The sequence below is a fragment of the Cervus canadensis genome, chromosome 19 (assembly GCF_019320065.1).
Source record: "Cervus canadensis isolate Bull #8, Minnesota chromosome 19, ASM1932006v1, whole genome shotgun sequence".
NCBI lineage: Eukaryota > Metazoa > Chordata > Mammalia > Artiodactyla > Cervidae > Cervus > Cervus canadensis.
Window position 1 is genome coordinate 9,971,041 of NC_057404.1, and position 23,786 is coordinate 9,994,826.

The following is a 23,786-nucleotide window of genomic DNA, read 5'->3' on the forward strand; positions in this document are numbered from 1 at the left end:
CTATGGTTTTTCCAGTAGTCATGTATGGATGTGAGAGTTGGACTATAAAGAAGGCTGAGCACCAAAGAATTGATGCTTTTGAACTGTGGTGTTGGAGAAGACTCATGAGAGTCCCTTGGACTGCAAGGAGATCCAACCAGTCTGTCCTAAAGGAAATCAATCCTGAATATTTGTTGGAAGGACTGATGCTGAAGCTGAAACTCCAAAATTTTGGCCACCTGATGCAAAGAACCGACTCATTTGAAAAGACCCTGATGCTGGGAAAAATTGAAGGCAGGAGGAGTAGGGGATGACAGAGGATGAGATGGTTGGATGGCATCACTGACTCAATGGACATGAGTTTGAGTAAATTCCGGGGGTTGCTAATGGACAGGGAGGCCTGGCGTTCTGCAGTCCTTGAGGTTGCGAAGAGTCAGACACGACTGAGAGACTGAATTAAACTGAACTGACCCTCTAGGGGATTGGTTCATGTACTCTGGACCCTGTAGATCTCTGTGGCAAGTAGGATAGAAGCCAGTTTCTCTGGTGTACCTAGAAATGTTGGGAAATTGTATGTGCTGTGCAACACATTTGCTTCTCCTGGGGAAGCTGGGAATTGGGTTGTACAACTACTTACTCTGCATTAAGCCAGAGAGAAAAGATATAGTGAATGTCTGCGTGCTACTTCTGCCTGCTGTTTTGGCCTCTTAGCCCCTGAGGGACTCCCATAACATTAGGTCCCATGAGATCTTCACGAAGGAGAGAGAAAAGTCGGTCCCTCAGGTAGCACTCAGACAGTAAGAATGTTAGACATGAAGTCTACCTCTCGCACCCCTCAGGGAAAATGCGGAAACCAGAGACCTCCTTCCAGGTACAGTACACTGTCCTGTGGGTGGGGACTTCGTTGAGAGGGTGTCTCTCCTTTTCCTTAGCAACATCCTGGTTTTGACGTTGCTAGTTTTTCAGTCACCTGCACTGTAGGAGTCTCTTTACCTAGTTTCTTGATTTCTCACAGAAAGTATTGATATGTGTGTTGCTGCTGAATCCATGTCATGAGGACTTCCCACTCACCATCTTGTAACATTTTTATTGTATTATTTCTCAGCTTCATTTCATGCAGATGATATATTTTCTTATTAATAAGGACATCCAATTTTTCTTATTTATAAATACAAATTACCACCCTTATGTGGTTACAAGTCTTAATTTTCAGTTTCTTAAATCTAAAAGCATAGTAAGTTCTGAGTTTGATTAACACATAGTTCAGTATTGCCCTTAGCACCCTGTGGAGAAACCGGCAGTTCCTTTCCTTGGCCCTGGAGGTAATTAAAAATAACATGAGAGAAGGGCAGAATTTAGAGCAGCTCAGTCAGCATTGTGTATCTCTGATGACAACAATTTAAGCCTTAGCCTTTAACACACTTGTAGATTTCAGGCATCTTTCCTGTTCCAAAACCCAGTCCCCTGACCTGCATACCTGGATGAAAATTCCAAGGGAAGAAATACTTGAGACTCTGCCTTTTGCAAAGTGAGCTTACCCCGGGACCCAAAGATTTTCTTTGCTAGTAATCCATGCAGCTACTGTGTCTATGACACAGATGCCTAAAGAATCAGGGCTGAGCTGCAGAGAGTACACACCAAGAGCCCTGCTCCTCAGGCTTGTGGAATCTCACGTTGGTGGCCTATCCCTGCTGAGGCCCATACTCAATACAAGCAACCAGTAGCTTGTGATCAACACTGTCAAAATCACAAAGCTCTGCCAAGTTCAAAATTCCACAGAAATCAGATTTACCAAAGTCTGTTTCTTACATATTGGTCCAGTTATACGATGTGTCATCTCTGCCAATGAAAATTCAGCCACATGGGACAACAGAGGTCCTGAAAATTGCTAAGGTTTAAACCACTTAATGCTAGTCTTACTGACGGTAATGCCTAAAAGCCACACTGCCTGCTGATATGAATTATTTGGACCCCGAATTTTATTTTGTGTCTTTTTTCTCAAAGTTTCCAGCTCATGTCCCAAAGCTTGATCTTAGAGAACCTACTCAATAAAACCCGTCTGTTCTCTGCTTAAGTTGTAAAGACATAAAAGTTTATTACATAAATATAAAAATGTTAAATTATTGCTGATTTGAGCCATATTGGGAAATGTGGCTTACACATTCCACCCCCTACTCCATCAAAAAGATCCAAGACGAAAGAGCCTGTTCCAATAAGGTTAATCCAGTTTGGAGAGAGCAGCCTAGACTGTACTTTGATATAGGCAACTGTGCTCTCTCTCTCTCTCTCACACACACACACACACACACACACACACACACAGCAGGGAGAGGAAGGGGAGCCAGCTACACAAGTAAAATGTTTTTCAAATTAGAAAAAGCAGTTTTCCTTCTCTGTGGAGTAATTAACAAAAACAAGACTCAAAGTACAGGCAAGGTTCCCATGTGGAAACAGGAGCGATGGGAAAGCAGTGTTTTCTTCTAATGATGGGCACACTGGGAGTCACATTACACTGTGGCCCTTAAATAAAAAGTGTCGGATGCACCAGCTGTGCCAGCACTGTCTAGGTTGAAGTAAAGACACTGCGTTACTGACTGCGTGGTAGAGTGGAAACATACATCAAGGAAAGCTGAAATCAACCTTCAAACAGGGTGGGGAACATGTCCCCACTTGATACGACAATTGTCTGGTTGATCTGTTACAGTCCTCCGGAGGAAACCAAGCCCTAAAGAGGAACAGATTCCGGAAAGACAAGAATGTAATATAGTGAGAATTCTTCAGTAGTTAGAGGGCAGTGTCCCTGGGCAACAAATCCTTCGACAATGGTTAGCAGAGCAATTATTTTAGGTTAATTTAGGAGTTTAAAGCCAGATATGTCTGAGGACTGAACTCTTAATCTCAAATCACTACTGCATTTCTGAATTTGTTCACCAATATAAAGTTATCCTAGTACTTATAGATAGAAAAATTGCAAATCCATTACCTATAATTGGAAACTCACTCCATTTTAAAGTTCCCTTTCCCTTGGAGGAGGTTTAGTCACTAAGTCGTGTCAGACTCTTGTGACCCCATGGAATGTAGCCTGACAGGCTCCTCTTCTGTGGGATTCTCCAGGCAAGAATACTGGAGTGGGTTGCCATTTCCTTCTCCAGGGGATCTTCCTGACCCAGAAATTGAACCCAGGTCTCCTGCATTGCAGGCAGATTTTTTACCAACTGAGCTACAAGCGAAGCCCCTTTCCCTTAAGGAGCTACAATAATCCTTTCAAGAAGCACTGGACAGTGAATAATTATACATTTAGGGTGAATTTTTCAGATCTTTGGATAAAGCATTTATATGCTTTTCTTTTTATCAATCCTTTTTGTCTAATCTGTTCTTCACACAATTATTCTATTTTTAAGTAGTATTACTAGAGGGCCAGAGTTTCTCTGCCTGGAATTGGCACTGAAGATATTCTAAATCTTGGGTCACATCAGGGAAGGATGTGTGTGAGCAACAGACAATCCTAGTACTCAATCTTCCTGGCCACAGTGACAACTCCAGAGGTGAGCATACATCACAAGGAAACCAATAAGAGCCTTCTTCAAATTTTTTCCTAATAGACCTAGAGAAAAAGAAAAAAAAATCTCCTGCTTTTTTTGCATCTTGTGTGCTTATAGTATGTCAGTCTAATACGTGTGTGTGTGCTCAGCTGTGTGTAACTCTTGGCGGCCACGTGGACTGCAGCTCACCAGGTTCCACTACCCATGGAATTTTCCAGGCAAACATACTGGAGTGTGGTGCCATCTCCTCCTCCAGGGCATCTTCCCGACCCAGGGACTGAACCTGTGTCTCTTGCATCTCCTGCATTGGCAGGCGGATTCTTTACCACTAGCGCCACCTCGGAAGAACAGGTCATTCTAATATGGTGAGACCATATTCCCATGTTCCTCACCATGTGCAGGAGCTTGTTATTCGGTAGATAAAATTAATATTCGTTACGAAGCAGGAAAGAGAAAGATGAGTTAAAGAGAGAGATCATGGGCATACGAACAGGAGGCTGATCAGTGTTGGAATATCTGCCCTTTGCAGGTTCAGTTTTGTGCGGTAATGTTTCCGTCACTACTTATTTGCCTTTAGGAAAAGTAAGGGAAGTCCTATAGAGCAAGAGCTACCTAAAAAGCAATATAGCTTTGAGATCTACAAAACAAATCTCCTCAAGACTTAAAAGACAAATGCATATAATTCTGCTTGCTTGACGGGAATGAGTAGTGTTAAAATGATTCCTGAGTCATCAGAGTTTTCCAGCCGTGAGGGGAGTGCTTAACCAGACATTGGTTTGCTGTATGTAAATCCGGGGCTCTGTGAGATCATACAATGCTTATAGGAAATAGAAACTGGTGTTTGAGGCAAGATGTATATGGGGGCCCAAGGGACAACACCATAAAAGAAATTGCTTGTCGTATTTCACTTTATCCTGAAAACAAAGATGGATCACTGAAGACTTTGCCAAGCAGGAGAGGGATGTTCCAGTCTGCATTTAAGATAGATGATTCTGCCTTATAATGTGGAGAATAAGCACAGGGGCTGATACAAAGGAAGGCCACTTAGGGGGTGGTTAACTGAGGTAATAAATAATACAGGCACGTACAAAGATTGTCCGTGAGGCTGGAGAAGAAAATACAGATTCAAAGACTATTAAGAAAGATCTAACCGCTCAAACAGAGCATGGTCGTAGATGGGAGCAGAGGCAGGTGTAGGGACGAAAGGGAGTGGAGGGACATGCTGATATGTAAAGTATTTTTAATCTCTTTCTTATGATCCTTCTAAATTGTTCTAGAAAGTGGGTGAAAATGTAGACCTTGTGTTCAGGATAGATGTCCACACTAAAGATACACAACTGAGAAACATCAGCAAATTTTTTTCATTTATGTCTGATATTGAATATAAATTTCAAAGGATTACTGAGTAGAAAGCAAAGTAAAAGTATTATAATCTAGCTCCCTAAAATTATCTAGATAATATTAGTGCTATGAAGAGAGTTATTGAGAGGAGATTTTACAGAGTTCTGGAAGACAGAGTACTGATTGAATATTTTTCTCTTTTCTACCCAAGGTGTGCACTTGAATTTTTTTTTTTAAAGAAATCACTAAATTTCTTTAAGTGGAAGTGAATGGATGGGTACTGTTAAGCTCTTCCAGTATGGAGGTATGTCTTAGAAATAGCTTTCCCACCCAGGTTTTAGTTCCATGGCTACAGTCACTGTCCACTGTCATTTTAGAGACAAAGAAAATAAAATCGGTCACTGCTTCCACTTTTTCCTCTTCTATTTGCCATGAAGTGATGGAACTGGATACCATGATCTTAGTTTTTTGAATGTTGAGTTTTAAACCAGCTTTCTTACACTCCTTTTTCACCTTTATCAAGAGGCTCTTTAGATCCTCTTCACTTTCTCCCATAAGCGTGGTATCATCTACATATCTGAGGTTATTGATATTTCTGGCAATCTTGATTCCATCTTGTGATTTACCCGGCTTGGCATTTCTCATGATGTACCCTGCATATGAGTTAAATAAGCAGGGTGACGATATTCAGCCTTGACACACTCCTTTCACAATTTTGAACCATTCTGTTGTCCATGTCCAATTTTAACTGTTGCTTCCTGACCCACACACAGGTTTCTCAGGAGACAGGTTAAGGTGATCTGATGCTCCCACCTTTTTAAGAATTTTCAAGTTTGTTGTGATCCACACAGTTGAAGCAGAGACATCACTTTGCTGACAGAGGTCCATACAGGTAAAGCTGAGGTTTTTTTCCAGTAATCATGTACAGATGTGAGAGTTGGACCATAAAGAAGGCTGAGAACTGAAGAACTGATGCTTTGGAATTGTGATGCTGGAAAAGACTCTTGAGAATCGCTTGAACAGCAAGAGATCAAACTGGTCAATCTGAAAGGAAATATTAACCCTGAATATTCATTGGAAGGACTGATGCTGAAGCTGAAGCTCCAAAACTCTGCCCACCTGATGTGAAGAGTCAACTCATTGGAAAAGACCCTGATGCTGGGAAAGATTGAAAGCAGGAGGAGAAGGGAGCAGCAGAGGATGAGATGGTTATATAGCATCACTGACTCAGTGAACATGAATTTGAGCAATCTCCAGGAGTTACTAGAGGACAGAGAATCCTGGTGTGCTGCAGTCCATGGGGTCACAATGAGTTGGACATGACTTAGCAACTGGACAACAACAAAAACTTAAAGAATAATAAAACAAAAACAAAAACGGTCCCAGCATGACCTGAGCTTCTCCTGTTTGACGCAATCACCTGTAGTCATGTGCTTCCCTGGGCTGGGCCTTGGGCTCCAGGTGATCTGTGTTGAGGTTTCCTACATCTGTTCTTGCTTCTGTGTGTGTGTGAGCATATGTGGCATGTGCATGTACGCTTGTGTGTGTGTTATGGCTTGTGTGTTTACAACCTGTGTATGCCTGTGTGTACACATGTGTGTATGACAGTGATTGCTATCTTCCAAACTAAAACAACCTGAAATGATGCAAGAGTTAATTGACGTAGTTCAAGTTATCTTGTGAATTAACTTGACTATGAACTAAAATTCTAAAATATTGTTACAAGGTAAAGATGTAATTCCAATGTAAAATATCTTTGGAAACTATGTCGAAGACTCAAGATAGTATGTTATTTTGTAATGCAACTGAGTATAGCATGTCCAACTTAAACTAAAATTATGATGATATGTTTCAAGTAGATACTTGATAGGCCAGATATACCAACTCAGTCCTCTAGAGTAACTCATGTAATTAGAATAGATGTTTTTCCCACTTGTTAATTCTTTTCATGAAAATTTATTAAGGGTACTATTTTATTTTTACCACATTTAACTAATTAACCTAAACATACTTTAAATATGAGTTTATATCTTCTTGATCTAGCTGGTTGCTCAAATTGCTGAGATTTTAATTTTCAGAAATTGCTGCCCCATTTTTGCTATTATATAGAAAATAAACTGTTGCTATTCAGAGTTCTAGTTCTCACACAATTAGTAATTTAATTTTAAACATGTATTTTTCACATTTGCCATTATAAATGAGTATTTTCTTGTATTATTTTATAGTAGAAGAGAAATTACAGTTCTTGAATACAAAACAATGTGTGTATGTGCATGTGTTTGTACTATTATACTCTTTGAGGTATGTTTTCATTATTTCATAAAGCAAGTGTCAAGGATAATTTCCAAAGATCCATGAGCACATGCCATGCATAAGTAAGAGCATTATGGCAATATAAAAAGCTAGAGAATAAATATTATAATTCTGTAAAGACTCCTCATTCCTTAAGCCAAATGAATCAGTGTTTCTGATGTAATGAATGAGAACCTACTAAGATTCAGGCAGAGTTCAGAGAATCACATTACCTAAATCAGGTTAGTGATAGATTGAAGAGTCATTTCTATAAATCTATCATATCATTCCTGAATTTTCTTTCATATATTAACTTTAAATACCTAGGATGCTTATTAATTTTATTGGCCATAGCACAAAGACCATATAATCTATTTTCCTTACATAGCTGTTATTATAAACATCCTGTATACATAAAACAAGTTTTGAGATAAATTAACAGGTTAGCTAAAATACAAAGTGGGAAATATTTCTGTGTTAGGTACTTAGGATTTTGAAATCTTTTGGATAGTATATTAAGAATTTTTAAATCTGCATGTTTTAAAGATGTTGTTTGTATTCTGCAGGCATTATCAAGTGCTACATTGTTTTAGTATCCCTGTCATGTATGAAGGATTAAAGATTAAGAATATATCAAAATTGGGTTATTTCATTAATCCTTTCCTTTTTTTTTATGTCTGACAGTTAGTTTTCAGTGGTACTTGAATATGAGAGTGCAGTAGGCACATCAGGTCAAAATTTCTATACCTAAGGAAAAAAATCAAGGCAATAATACACCACAGGCCTCATAGGTAAGAAATTGAGTTATTTATTTAATGAAAAATAGAAAATAAATATAAAAAACTCATAAATGCTTTAAAATTAATAAAATATTATTACAAAAATTATTTCACATTGTTAAGATTTTGTTTCTAGCCAACTTGTTTTCTTAATTCTCTCTTTATATACTCCTTTATGTAGCTCCAGCTGTATAACAGCAACATCTGTTATCTCAGTTTCTGTAAGAAATCCAGGAGTGGGTTAGCTGGGCGGCTCTGCCCGAGACCTGTCACATGGTTGCCGTCAAGCTGTTGACCAGAGCTGTGGTCATCTCAAGACTCACTTTCATGACCACAGAGACACTGTCAGTAGGCATCAAAAGATCCATTTCTAAGCTCACTCATGTGAGTGCTGGCAGGACTCAGATGACTATTTCCAGTCTCACCCACGTGGTCTTTCTACAGGGATTCTTTGGCAACTGGTTTACTCTAATGTGAACAATGTGAGAATGAGTGAGAGAAAGACCCAGCTTGAAAGCTTTCCATATGTTTTTATAACATAATCTTGGAAGTGATATCCCAGTAGTCCTGCCATATTGTATTCATTAGAAGTAAGTCAATAAATCCAGCTCACAACCAAGGGGAAAATGATTATCCAAGGGAATGATTAACAGGAGGCTAATGTCTTTGGAGTTTATATTAGAGGCTGCCTACCATACCTGTTAGCCTTTAGGAAATTTCCCACCTAGTTAGGGTATTTGGAGCCATTACGGCCACTATACAAATATAAATTTATTTATATTTAAATAAACTCATTAAATATAAATGTACATTCCTATGTCAGAAGAATACTCAGTTACCACTTTGAATCTTCTTCATGATTCTTACCTGTACCCTCTCCCATTCAACTTTCACCATGCTTCTCAATCCTCTGATGACTTTCTTGTCTCTTCCCTTGGCAGATGGCTGCACATTCTTATCTGTCAGAGAAGCTTAAAGTCCATTAAGCATTTAAACATTAACATTCTCAGTTTCCTACCACATCCGCAACACACAGAAATTGATCACTTGTACTCCTTTTCACTTCTTTCTTTCTGAATCTCAGAGGAAGACTTTTATTCCTCTTGTAATTTTGACTGGCTTTCTTGGGATTAATGAAAGCAGCTCAGCTCTCTTTTCCAAAATGACTTAAGAGTTTCCCAAGCCTCCCTAATGAGAAGAACCATTTAGGGCATTTTCTTCCCTGAAAATTTAAATATATCAGGTTGGGTTGGGGATAGGAATTTTTATTTTAGCCAGGGAAACAGATAATTCTTATCTTAGATAAATTTGGAAAGCACTGTGTCATTTAAGGAAGACTATTAAATATAGTACTCATCTTAGGGAGTTTACTAATTGCTATGGGAAATACACAGTTGCATATTAGAAGGGGCCTGGCCCAAAATCAGTTTCTTAGGAATGAAATAGAACATTCCCTAGATGAAAATAGCTAAGATGACAAAATGAACACTTTTTAGTTACAAACAAGGTGTTAGAGTCCTTGTTTGTGTTAAATTCACTAAGTGAATTTAAGTGACTGCAGTCAGCTAGGGTTTCTTTGGAAAGATTATCACAGGAAGTTGGCTAATACTGTTCAATATTTTTGGTAACTTGAACATTTTTGTTTTGTTTTTTTTTTCAGGGAGAAAATGGAAAACCATTGTGGTGTAGGTTCTGTTAAATTTCAGAAATGGTAGAGGTCAACGAATTAGGTTTACTTGGACTGGATGGAGAACATGAGTGTTATGACATCACTTTGGAAATAAGCACTTAATGGAAAACCTCTGAAAACTTGACTTGAGCTGTTACTATGACTCATAGATTATTTGTAGAAAAAGGTAGATTTTTTTGATATAATGATGTTTGAAGAAAAATATCTATGATATCTATTGGTATCTATGTATCTGCTTCCAGGTACTCAGTATCTATGTGTCTGCTTCCAGGCTAAGAATTGTATAACCATTATAACTTAAATCTAACAAGTACACTGTCAGGTAAGTATTATTATACTACTCAGTAGATGGATAAATGAAGGCTCAGACATGATCAAATCAGAGTGCAAGAAAGTGGTGGATTTGGGAAGCCAATCCAGCTGTAAGCCAAATTCTTTTCATTTTCTGTTACTATAATATTATAATATAACCGCATTTTTGTGTTTCCAAGATGGTTGCCATCCAAGGACATCCTTAAATTTACATTTATGAGAGAGGGAGAGAGAGACCAAATCTGCAAGCACTCCATATCCTACCCTGAAAAAAAGAAAACGCTGTTTTCTATTTGAGTAAAACGTTAAATTGAATAAAGAAGGAATCTCTGAATGTTTTTAATCAATATTCAAAAAAATTTGCTTTAAATTTCCAAAATGCAAATTGGGAAAACCTACCATAAAATTATCTCCAAATGTCAGTAGGGATATTTTAGAAGGGTATAAAGTGATGTTTGATGTTAGTTACAGCTCAGTAACAACATGGTAAACTCTTAGTTTAGCCATCACATCTCCTTTTGTGACAAAGCAATCACCTCCTACCTTGGCCATCAGAAGCAACTTTGAAGACCAGAAGCAACTTCTAGGACCCTTCTACTTACAGAACTCTAGGTGGAGAATCAGAATCTGAGTCTCTATTTTCATAACCCACACCTCCTTGGGTACAGCATTGGTTTCCCCCTCCCAGAAACCCCTCTATGGCATCTCAGATCAACAGTCCACCCCGACTTCTAATATAGCTGCTGCTTTAGCAAGGCACCCTGACTATCCCAGAACCTGTATGTTCACCATCACCTCCCAAGGCAATAATCCGCGCAGACACTCTTAGTAAATCTTTAACTCCTACTGTGACGGCTGCTCTTGGACCCTCTCTGGCTAGCTCTTGAGACCCAGGAGAGTTATGAGGATCCAATCAACTGAGGAAGTTATTTAAAAACACTTTAAAGGCCATAAAGTGCTGTAGACCTATAAGAAATTCTTTGTGTTTTTTTTTTCTCTTGAAAGGTTTTAATAGGCCTCATTAGAATTGGACCAGAAGAACTTGAGTGATGTTGAGACATTGAAGGGAAAACCACGTTTCTCCAAATTTGAAAATTGCCGTTGAAGAAAATAATTAGGTTTGAATGATTACCTTGGCAAATATTACTATTTTAAGGAGTAAAATTTCATTTTAAAAGTAAAATTTTCGTTTTCTTTTTCATTTCAGTATAGTCATTTAGATAAAAGTAAAATGAAGAAAAAAACTGCATTTGATACAGGAATAATAGTGGGGCTAGAGTTTGATCAAATTAGATAATAAAAGAGTAATTCCATTTCTAGAATGCATTTTATTCTTTAATATGCATGTTCCATATGAACACTGAAATCCAGATGAATACCAATTAGTGATTAATATTCATCAACTTGTATAGCAGTCCTCAACCTAATGGTGATTAGCTTTAGATATTTATAGTAACATGAATTAGTTAGAGAAATGCATCATTTTCATTAGGAGTACATTATGTTCCATAGGGGAATTTGTGTTTTGATACCGAGAAAATACAATGTTTTTAAATGCCGCATTTCAAGGAAACTGCCACATCAGTAAAGTTGAATGGATAAAGAAATATTTTCCAAAGAGTTAATTTTTAATCTTTTCATCTTCCTTTTATTTTTTTCAACCCATGGGAGAAGTCTGTCAACAAGTATTTCTAACCCCAATTAGTCTTGTGCTAGGCCATAGAAATAGGCACCAACTCTCAAGGTCCTGTCTCTCTTGGTTACTCAGGGACGTAGCCCTAACGGTTGTCCTTTGCCTCTTCTGCATCTTATTTTTCTTTCTATTAATATTCTCATCAACTTCTAAACATGCTGCTATCTTACTGTAAAAGCGTTACACCCCTTCAGAGTATCCTGTTCCCACATGCAGCTTAATACCTATCTCCTCCCTTGATCCACTTGTCCCGTTGCACTTTGGTCCGTCAGCACCATTTGATCCCATCAATCATTGTCTAATTCTTGGCTTTCAGGACACCATTCACCACTAGTTTTTTCGTTCACTTTACAGATAGTTCCTTCTTTGTCTTTGTTGGTTAAATCTAATATTCCTGACATCCAAAGTGCAGAATTCCCAGGGCTCGCTCCTAAGACAATTTCTCTTTTCTACGTCAGTTGCATATTTTGTGATCTCATCTGCTCTCATGGCCCTAAATTCTACTAATATGCCAACAACTCCCAAATTTATGTCTACAGCACAGATCTCTCCTGTGAATTCTAGGCTAATAAATTTGACTGATGACTCTCTACATCTCCATTGAGAGGTAAATACCTCAAATATAATATGTCTAAAATTAAATCCCTGATATTCTCCATGAAAACAACTTATCCCACAGTCTCCTCTATCTCAGTAACTGGCCACTGTATATTTCCAGTTACTAGGGCCAGACACATTCAATTGATCCTTCACATGTCTTCTCGCCAGACTTTCAGTCATTGATCAATCCTGTTGACGCTCACTTCAGAGTCCACTCAACACCGACCATTTCTCACGTCATTTGTTGCTGCTACCCTAGTCTAAGATACTCTCATTTGTCACTTGAATTGTAGCTTCCAAACTGCTTGTGCCTCTTCAGTTTATTATCAACACAGAAACCTATTAAAATATAAGTCAAATCGTGAACTGCCCTGCTCAAAACCTCCAATATTTATCTTCTGATTCAGAGTAAAGACCCAAGAACACAGTGCCCATAAAATCGAGAGCTTGTTCATGCTGACATAATGTCTTATTTCCCTCTCACTCTGCACCAGCAATAATGACATCATGATTATGTCTTGATCAATTAAGTATGATCCCACTTCTCCTTTGCACATGTTGTTCTCTCTGCCTGGCATGCTTTCCTCCCAGATAACCTTATAACATGTTCCCTTATGTCTTCAGAAAATGCCAACATTTTAATGAGGATTTTTGTGAGATCTCTCTATTCAAAATTATACCCCTTCAGAATTTCTCCTTCATATGTGCTGCTCTATCTTTTTGTATTATAGCTATCATCATCTAACATATTATGTAATTTACTCATCGACTTTGTTTCTTTACTGTCTTACTGCACTTAAATGTAAAGTTTTTGAGAGCAGGGATCTTGTCTGTCTGTTTTGTTGCTATATCACCAGTTCTTAGCATAAACAACGTACGTATATATTTATGTGTTCAATATATATAGAACACATAAATGAATGAATGAAACAAGCTTAAAACCTAGTTGTGGAAACAATGTAAATACATAAGAAAGAAAATACAAATGGCAAAAGACTGAATGGAATAATGACAATGAATTTCAGAAACAAAAGGGAGATTTATCAATCTGGAAGACTTAATGAGCATTTACCAGTAAGGGCAGGGTGGGGAGTGGTTGGGCATTAATTAATAAGCTCTGAGAGCTTGAATTTTTTGCTGAACATTCAAGCAAAGACGCACGCCCCTTCCTCTCTCAGATAACTCCATCCACTTTTGTGCTCCTGCATATAAGCTGTCTATCATGCTTGAGGAGTCATTCCTCCCATTTTTTGTCACTGGGGGGAAAAGTCCATCCTCTTGTCCAGGATCAAATATTATCTCCTACTCACATAGATGGTAAGCTCTATGAAGACAGATAATGAATTTGTCTTGTAAACCACTGTTTCCCTAGTACCTCACCCATAATAAGCATAAGCATTGTATAAATCTTTGTTGAATGGACAAATGTATCTTACCTGACCTCCACACTACCACTGCATTGCCATCTTTGATTTCATAGTATATACTTTTCTGATATTATTTGTATTTGTCTGTATCCACACTAACTTTCAAGCTTCTTGAGAGGTTATATTTATGCCATGTTTGTGGTTTTCACCTTCCTTCCCTAAGAGTGTGTCACAACACAGTACCAGCAGTAAGCATTTAAATTGCAAAGTATATTCATTAACTATCACTGCTTTAATAAATAACTACAAAGTCTCTGAGGCACACAACAATAGCACTTATTTTGCTCATGCTTGTGCAATTTAGCAGGGATTCAGCTAATCCATCCTGGGCTTGCCTGGGATTTTCTCAAAAGCAGGTTCAGTTTGGAAAGGTCCACTGTCTCTCCTCTTCCTTGAAACAGTGGGTTGGCTGGGCCATATTCTCATGGTAAGGTCAGAGGGCAAGAAGTGAGCTGAAACATGCAATGCCTGTTTTTGTCTAGGCCTAATTAGGACATTGCCATCTCATCCATTTTCCACTGGTCAATGTAAGTTCCATGTCTGTGCCAGGAGTCAAGAGGTTAGGAAATAAACTCTGTCGGTAGTAGGAAGAACTGAAGAGTCATTGATGAAATGCCAGGGTGAGGAACTTGGGCCAATAATGCAATCAGTCACACACATTGACTTCAAATGGACAATAATAATACCAGGGCATGAACATTTGCATTCATTCCTCAAAAGTTTTAGGTGCCTACCATGGGCCAGGCACTAGTCTAGGTCCTGAGAATAAAGAGACATAGCAATGTTGTGAAAGAAACAAGGGAGTAATGATTCATTTTAAAAAAAGAATTACATGGTGGCTTAGTTTGCAGTCATAAGGATGGTCTAGAATCGAATCAAGAATCAAGAAAGATTGGTCTTTCTTACAAATAAATTTGATACTACTTCCTAATTAACCTATAATCCTGACAGGATTAGAATGCCACTCAGAATCCATACTTTAAATGCAGAGACAAGGACAGAGATGATGTAACTCTGTTCTATATTAACATCATTGGATAAATAAGGGTACTTGCTCAGTTTACAAACTATTCCAGCCAGATACTTCATCCTAAAGGTACAAGATACACAGCCTTTAGCTAAAACAATCTCCTGAAACCCATCTTCTCACTTTCAAAGAGCTCTTCTACACATCCTTGCGGGGGCAAGAAAACTTTAGACTCCAAAGGAAGAGTCTTTGAAAAGAGACATTACAAGGCTTTGAAAACACACCTTGAAACTTTATTAGTAAAATGAAACCTTGCATTTTTTTCTTGTTACCTTGTGCATTCTTACATTGCCTCCCCCCAACAGGCTGTTCCTCACAGGAACATATTGATTTAATCAAATCTTACAGCTGTAGCTGGGAAGCACCCTGAATTACAATCAGGCCTTTATATGAAATATGACTTAATTTAGAGAATACCTGCTGATGCAAGATGGCAGATTCATTAAACCGACTGGCTGATCAACTGGCTGATCAACTACCATTTGGAAAACCTAGACTAGGAACTAAATAGCTTTTTCACATTGGTTGTCAGACATTCTTTTAAATATCTTGTTATACGTTATGACAGATGGATAAGAAACAGCTTTAGGTTATCAGAAGATCAAGCCAGCAATTTGAATCTACCAGGAGGGAAAAAATCATCTACGTACAACAAATGCTGCTCTGAGCCTCAGGTTTTTCAAGGAGGGCTTTGTATCCAACCAGAAATAAAATGTGGTTCATGCCCTCTATAATAACAATGACAGTGGAATACAAACCCTTAATTATAAAGCAGCCACTTCTCCTCTTTTCTCAATTTCCAGTGAATAGAAATCTCCCTAAATTCAAGTGGGAACATCGTTCTTCCTATAATCTGTGCCAGCAAAGTTATTTATACAGAATTCACAAAAGCAGAGTCTTTATCTAAGAATTTGCAGGCTTCCTGCTGCTTATTTCTAGAAAAAGTCATGTCTCTGAGATACCCTGGCCATAAGCCCCAGACCTCGGTTGCTTGCTTCCAGATTCTCAGGGAGGTGTCTTAATCAGCAGCAGTCCGCCCTGTTCTAACTAGCCCAATTAGGATTAAGAAAGAAGGAGAAATTTTTTGTGCCTCAAAGAGCAGTCATGCAAACTGCAGTCAGTTGGCAAGGCATCTGGATTGCAGCCCACCAACAGGGAGCCACAGTTACAGACCCCAAGGATATTTAATTTTAGCTCATTTTCAGTGGGAGGTCTACAGCTGTGGCTGTGATTTTTAAAATGCTCCAAGTTGATATAACAGTGATTATCCTCCAAGAGCTTCCCTGCTTGATGAAGTTCTATCGTTCTGTGGAAAGTTGTGTAGTATTGGAGTCTTATTCAGAATTCTGCTCTCACTACTCTTTAAAGAAAATAAGAAAGGTCAGTACATGACCAACACTTTTTAAAAGAATTTCTCTTTATGTTTCCTTTCCTAAATACCATTTCAAAACAAGGAAATTAGAATCACTATGAATATAATGCATGTCAGAAATAATAATAAACAGAGAATTAATGACATCACTTCCTTAAGTCAGCCCACCTGTCCCATCTGTAGGACAATGCCAGCTCATTTCTTCTCACCTTCCTATTGCACAGAGAAGAACAAATGGAATAATCTAGGTTAAGGCAAAGTTGCCTCCTTGAAATAGGTCATAGGTAAGGCTTTGTAGTGGTCCAGATGTAATAAATAGCAGACCCAGCATTTTCACCCAGAGGATTTGGCTCCAGAGCCTAAGCACTTACTCAACTTTACAGTGATGCCTCACATTTTCAGGAGGCCGCTTCTAAAACCAGTGTAATCAACCTGGGACTTTTTAAATCTAAGCACTGGAAGGCCTGCATCCTGGGAGCCCCTTTGGTCCCAGGCAAACCAGGATAATAGATTTCCCTAACAAACCTCACATCCACGAAGCTTGCTAGAAGAAAGCAAAAAGACCTCCGAGTATTGAAACAGCTTTCAGAAGATGCACTCCATAATGCTCAGGCATTCTAATTGAAAGAGATCTGTCCACATGCTCACCACATACATCTAGGCTCAATTTAGATGCAATTAGAAATCTTAGTTTGGATGCAATTAGAAACCTTAGTTTAGGTAAATTGGTAAAGATATTGGTTAATTGGCTTCCCAACCAAACAGGAAGGACTGAAAGAGGTGAAACAAAAGAAACCAAGCTATAAGGACAATGAGTACTTATCATGACTGTGATATTTAATTGTGCATTAGCTGGTGCATCTTCTAAGTGATAGAAAACAACTTGAACCATCGTCAGTAATAAGATAAATCTATCAGAAGTATTTGTAGCAAGGGCATGGGTGCCATTTGAACGTGCTTCCTTTCATTGCTGTTTCTCTTCATGATGTCTTTATTCTCTCAAGCTGTTTCTGTCTTGTTTATGGCTAAAAACATAAATCCAAAACAGTTCCTAAGTTTCACACCTTCAGCCATAGGAGGAAGATTATTTTATTTCACAGATTTATAATACCAGAAGTACTAGAAATTTTACCTATTTTCATAGTTTGGTTCATGCAATAATTTCTGACCACTAATCTATGACCAAAATTGGGGTCACATAAGAACATGGCAGCCTTGTAAGAAACTCATTGGTGGGAGAAGGCTCTTTGTAAAAGGAGGTGATCTTACTGATGTACCCCAGAGTCCTCTGCTTGGCTGCAGAGCATACTCACGTGTCCTATTTCAACCAATTCTCAACATGTCTTTTCTCTTGTTGTTCTTGTACATAGATTATCGAAGTGTCACCATTAATATGTTTTAAAATTTTAATGTATAAGCACAAAATTACCTCCTCCCCTATCTAAAAAAACAATGATGTTTTAATCCAGCTAACTATGATTTTTACAGAACTTTTTATTTACAAAAATATGCTAAGCTCAACAAATAAGAGGATGGGAGTAGGATATCATGGGCTTTCTCATCTCTAAATTCTGATTTTCTTGTGTGTGATGATAGCATAGATGAAGTCATGGACTGTGCAATTTAGCCTGCATCACACTCTAATCACACCTCCAATAGTGCTTCAGTCAGTACGAATTAACAACTTAACCAAGTGGAGGTATGAATATGCAATAGTAGAGAAGTCATTGGCGCAAACACCCACTTCAAAGGTGAGAAGGGGAGTTAAAATAGGATTGATATATCTTGGCCCATTAGAATATAAACTCTGTAAGGGCAGTGATTTTTCTTTATTGACAAATTTATTCCTAGTACTCAACAAATTTTATATATATATGTAAAATGTTGAATAGATGGGCATCCTTTTCTTGTTTTATTCCCTGCAAGTAGAGTGTCTTTCTTGGACAACTGGTATGACTACCTCAGATATTGTTTTTGTTCTGTGTACTGCCTGAATAGGAAACAGGGACATACTGAGTTCACTATGAAAGAAGTGGTGGAATGACTTTCAGATTGATGTGAAATGAACAACCTTTATTTAAACTTGAATATCAGATGCTCAGCATCGCTTATTATTAGAGAATGCAGATCAAAACTACAATGAGATATCACCTCGTACAGGTCAGAATGGCTATCATCAAAAAGTCTACAAACAATAAATGTTGGAGAGGGTGTGGAGAAAAGGGAAACTTCTTGTGCTGTTGGTGGGAGTGTAAATGGATACAGCTACTATGGAAGACAGTATGGAGATTCCTTAAAAAACTAGGAATAGAACCACCATATGACCCTGCAATCCCACTACTAGGCATATACCCTGAGGAAACCTAAGTTGAAAGACACATATTCATTGCAGCACTATTTACAATAGCTAGAACATGGAAGCAACCTAGATGTCCATCGATAGATGAATGGAAAAAAGTTGTGGTACATGTATACAATGGAATATTACTCAGCCATAAAAAGGAACATGCGCAAGTCAGTTCTTATGAGGTGGATAAACCTAGAGCCTATTATACAGAGTAAAGTAAGTCAGAAAGAGAAGAACAAATACTGTACACTAATGCATATATATGGAATCTAGATATGATGAAATTACGTATAGGGCAGATACAGAGAAAAGACTAACAGACACGGAGGGTGGGGAGGAAGAGAGGGTGGGATCTATGGAGAGAGTTACATTAGCATATGTAAAATAGATAGCCAATAGGAATTTTCTGTATGACCCAGGGAACTCAAACTGGGGCTTCTTAAAAGGGTGGGAGGGAGGTTCAAAAGGAAGGGGACATATGCATACCTACAGCTAATTCATGTTGATGTTTGGCAGAAACCAACATAGTTCTGTAAAGCAATTATCCTTCAATTAAAAAAGAAATAAATTAAAAAAACAAAACTTAAATATCCACACACAGTTAGTCTTCCTCTATATGAGTCTTTATTTCCTAGTTGAAGTCTTCAGTTCCTGAAAGTATTTCCATGACCTGAAGTATCAGGAGGGTTTTCTCAGTGGTAAAGAACCCACCTTCAATGCGGGAGTCATGAGTTCAACTCCTGGGTTGGGAAGATCCACTGGAGAAGGAAATGACAACCCATTCCAGTATTCTTGCCTGGGAAATCGGCAGGCTGCGGTCCATGGGATGGCAAAAGAAGCAGACAATACTGAGCAACACAACAAAGTATCAGGCAACTAACTCTCTCAGTTACAAAGTTCATGTGACCAAGCTTTCCTTCTATATTTCTCTTAGCTCTAGGTAGATTATAGAAAATGTTAGCTCTAAAATTGAGGTATTTTGGCAGGATTTAGAGAATCTGACGAGGAATGCAGATTTCCAATAATGTTGATTAAGTGTCATGATATGTTTCTTGTTAGGTATGTCAATGGGTGTGAATGTCTTGGGACTCTCACATGATTTTTTTTTTACATCTCCAAAAATAGAAAACTATGAATGTTGTTTGTGGCTACATAAGACTGCATGAATTAGCTTGTATGTTCTGCACCACTTTGTTCTGAGAAGTCGTGACTTTACCCCTCTCAGTCCGTGTGGCTGGCTCCTCCATTTGGCATCAATGCAGGGCAGGTGGCCCAAGCCCAGTCCTTCAGAGCAGCTCATAACCTGACCACAGTTATCGCTTCAAGAATGTACCTGTGACTCCCGTTGAGCCAATGAGAGTCATACCTGGACTTATGAGAAAATCAGACTATTTTCTCTGAAAATATTAGTAATAGTAGTGCTTCCAGGGATCAAATTTGCCAACAAAAAGAACAGCATTGCTGAGAATGAAGACTACCCAGGGATGAAGTCAGAGACTTGGTGATATACTTTGTACCTTTGAATATTGACTTATTTTAAGTCAAATCTACCCCAGAACTTTCAGTTGTATAAACCTCTAAGTTTCCTTTTGACTCAAACTAGACATAACTGGGTAGAATCCATATTTCTTCAACCAAATTGGTCGAAAAGAGTTTCTCATTTAGCAATATGAGATAAAAATAGGTAATGAAATATTTATAAAGCTCTTTGATTACTTCATGAAAGGGAGTTATATTGAATTAATGTTGTTATGAGAACTTTGAAATATAAATATCTATAGAATACAAATATTATATAATTAGAAATGCTATTTTTTAACAAATTGTAAAGATAGAATGAGGTATACCAAGAACTATAGTTCTCAGAAACAGATTCAATTTAGAGTAATGGCTTCAAAATCTCTAGAAATTTTAGCAATAATATCAATGTGCAGAATAGTGACTTTCCTAAAATCAAATATCATATTTATACTTATGTAAATATTCTTAAAATTCCACTTGGTATGATTTTCAGAAATAATATATAAAATTTCTTAATGACCACAAATGATATCAATAAAGCACAGTTTCCTTAATAAGTGAAATTTCTTATTTCTGAAGTATAAAAATAGAATATGAAGCCTTAGTAATATTTTCAACCTAGTATCAAAGTAACTCTTTTTCATCTAAAGATTTAGAATTGTGACTTGTCTCTCAAGTGTAGGCTAAATGTGAAGCCCTTTGATTAATGAAGGACAATTAAGAGTATGTATCTTTTGTGAATATTAGCAATTTCCTTGTGAAACTTTGTATGCAGGATCATAGTTATTTACTAAGGCTAAGAAATTAGTTGAGTAGTTTAAACCAAGAGGCCTAATAGAATGCAGCTTAAGTATACAGTTTGCAGTATAATAGCTTTCAGTAGGCAAACCTATTAACTTTAAAAGCTTTTATTTATGAAATAGATATTTATAGACAACAGAAGCTTTGGGGCATTCATTGACTGTCAACTTCTCATCTTTTTAGAGCTATGCCTACTGCACATCTTGGGATGGTTACCAACACCTGTAGTAATAGAATTGCCAATACAATGGCAAGAGAGAGAATACATTAATGGTAAACAAGATAAATTTGTCCTATGGCCTCTCTAGAGCTAATGGCCATGGGGAAATATTAAATAAATCTTTCTTGTTAGAAACAAAATTAAGCATACAAGTAGATAATAAAAATGACAGGAATATATTTAGCACAGGAGTAATATGTTTGCTCGTGAAGAGCACTAATTTCAGTATTCCTCAAGCATGGCTTATGAAATGAGATTTACACAAGATTTGGCAGTGCATAAATTACTCTGAAGGCATAAGGTATGCCTTTTTGGAGCTGTATTAACTGTCTGAGGACAACCACACATATTTAATAAAGTGCTGTGCTGCTGCACTGAATTCTGTTCTAGTGGCAAAAAGTGTTCTATTTATTATTTTACAGACACCTCTTGTAAGTATGTCTGAAACTTAGCATTTTACCAGGCACTTAACAAAATGCAGACATTAGAGTAAAAAGAAGAGCCATGCCATAGACCAAATTCTAGCTTGGGAGTTGAGATAGGAGACATGGGCTGTAGCTTTTTTCTACCAACCAAATATGTGTCTCCAAATTGGCCATATTCTAAACTACCTGGGAACAGTTTTTGTTTGTTTGTTGTAATCAACAGTTATGCTTGGTTAAAGCTCTTTTTAAGGTCATTCCTGAGTTTAAAATTCTAAATTTATTATATTTCATCTTCCCTGGGAGAACCCCCCAAAAAAAACCTACTTGACAAAAAATAGACTCGTGCATTTAATGACTACTGCATATATTTAGAATGGCATCCATTTAATTACAAGTATTGAATTCATTATTTTATAAGACATGGTACAACAAATCCTAAAAGTTCTTTGACTTCTTTGCCCAGCCCACCCAGTGGGTGTGGGATTTTATTTCATCGTGATTTCGCCCCTCCTCCTGTCTTCTTGTGGCTTCTCCTTTGTCTTTGGATGTGGGATTATCTATTTTTGATCCCAGCATCATCCTGTCAATGGTGGTTCAATAGTTAATTGCTATTTTGGTGCTCTAGCAGGAGGAGGTGAGCACACGTCCCCGTACTCTACCATCTTGATCTGATTGCTAGTGGTAAAATGGTAAGCATTTTAATTTTTAATGGAGCAATTTTAATATAGAATGCTTCAGAATACTTAGAGTTTTATTTCTGAAAAGTTGCCTATATATAGGCAAATTTTAAAAGTCCACGAACAGGATTGAAGATGCAAGATTGGTTTTTTTGATGATGGTCAAGAAAAAGGTACAGATACATAATATGTGAGTCTCCTCTCAGGATATTACTAAATTGTATTTCTTTGTGTTCCTTCATAGCTCAGTTGGTAAAGAATCCACCTGCAATGCAGGAGACCTCAGTTCGATTCCTGGGTCGGGAAGATCCATTGGCGAAGGGATAGGCTACCCATTCCAGTATTCTTGAGTTTTCCTGGTAGCTCAGCTGATAAAGAATCTGCCTGCAATGCAGGAGACCTCTGTTCAATCCCTGAGTTGGGAAGATCCCTTGGAGAAGGAAAAGGCTACCCACTGCAGTGTTCTGGCCTGGAGAATTCCAAGGACTGTAGTCCATGGGGTCACAAAGAGTCGGACATGATGGAGCGACTTTCACTTCACTTGTGTTCCTTGCTGATCAAAGGAGAAGCATGAAAGAGAGAAGTGAGACAGAAGGCTGAAAACAAGCTGTACTCGATCATTTTGCTGAGACTGTATTTTGTCTCTTCAGAACTCACGTATCTTAGTTTTCCTCACACTAAAAATTTCTTATTACCTCCATTTTAGAAATAATTATGATAAATATATGGTTGCCTAAAAGGATGTAGAAAGTCAAAACACTTGTTAAAAACTAGTTGTAAATGGAGCTTTTTTCCTTAAGCATCAGGGCTTTGGAAAGACCTCATGACCATGACTAGGGCCTTGGTCAGGATAGAATTGTTTTGAAATACAAAGAAGAAACATTTCACCTATTGCATTTTCCTTAGAGATTTTGATTCAAATCACATTGTGGGATCAACTCAGATCTGATTTCTTTGTGTTACTAAAGTGAGTTCACAGAATTATCAATTTAACTTAGGTATGTTTTTCGTTCATGTATCATCAATTCAGCATCAATAGTACTCATCACTATACTGGTTATCTATTGCCTTATGTACACTACATCACACAGAACTTGGTGGCATATAGGAAGAGACATTAATTGGCTCATGTGTTTGCAAGGGTTAGCTAAAGTGAATGGCAATGCACTCCAGTATTCTTGCCTAGAGAAGCCTGTGGACAGAGGAGCCTGGAGGGCTGCTGTCCATGGGGTCACACAGAGTTGGACACGACTGAAGTGACTTGGCATGCATGAATGCATTGGAGAAGGAAATGGCAACCTACTCCAGTGTTCTTGCCTGGAGAATCCCAGGGACAGAGGAGGAGCCCGGTGGGCTGCTGTCCATGGGGTCGCACAGAGTCGGACACGACTGAAGCGACTTAGCAGCGGCAGCAGCTCAAGTGACCCAGGCACACCTGTGTATCTGCGTCTGCTGCAGATCATCCAGGCAGCGCTGCTGTTACTGTGAAGCTCGTAGGCTTACATGGAGTTGTCTAGTTGTTAGCTGATCTAGGATAGCTTTAACTGGGATGACTGCAGTGAGCCAGCACCGCCCCATGTACCTTTTGTATTCTAGCAGTCTCGCCCTGGCATGTTCTTAAACAAGGGCAAAGGTGTAACAGTAGGCAAGCCCAACTCAAAGAGTATCTTTCAAACCTCACTTTGGTCACAGTTGCTGATTTCCTACTAACCAAAGCAAACCAATGACTGGGCATAGAGTC